This window comes from Engystomops pustulosus, chromosome 7 (assembly GCF_040894005.1).
Source record: "Engystomops pustulosus chromosome 7, aEngPut4.maternal, whole genome shotgun sequence".
NCBI classification, from domain to species: domain Eukaryota; kingdom Metazoa; phylum Chordata; class Amphibia; order Anura; family Leptodactylidae; genus Engystomops; species Engystomops pustulosus.
Genome location: NC_092417.1, coordinates 6,184,949 through 6,185,639, shown reverse-complemented (window position 1 = coordinate 6,185,639; position 691 = coordinate 6,184,949).

Below are 691 nucleotides of genomic sequence, written 5' to 3'. Positions count from 1 at the left end.
TCAGCGTTGTCTCTGTCATTCAGAGAAAACAAAATTAGACAGCGGTTGGAGTACTCCACCTCATGAAATGGCTTCCTCCTTTTAATCAAACCTATCTTTTCTAGACCTACATCTGCCTCTATACTAGGTGAACCCCTTGTGACCTGCGGCGCACCAGATGTGGACACCCATCAGGCGAGCCTCACTAGCTATACTTTTAAGTGCTACAGTATCATAAGTGTCTATGGAACCTCCTCTATCCTGGAATCTTGTGACAGCATTAAAAATCTTTGAAGTCTCCTCCAAAGACCACCTACCAACTAGTAAAAAAGTAGGGCTTGATCCTCATAAAGAAACATTTTCTATGTCAGCAAGACACATTCTCTACCAATGCTGACCGTCACACTGCTATACGGCTTGGCCACAAGAGAGATATAGGAAGGCCTATCTTTCCATTCCCTCTTAACGTTAAAGATGGCTGCCGCCTGCCGTATCTGGCAGCCTAGTCTTCTCTAGAAATAAAATGTTGGCTTTAATACGGCCCCAGGTAATCAAAGCCTGCAAATCTAGCCGCATTAGACTTAAATCAATTTATATGAAGATTCAGAAATATATACACCTATACAGCTGAATGTTTGAACCACATATGGATATGTACACATTTAAAGGGAACCTGTCATCAGAAATTGACCTAGTAAACCAATACCAGTAT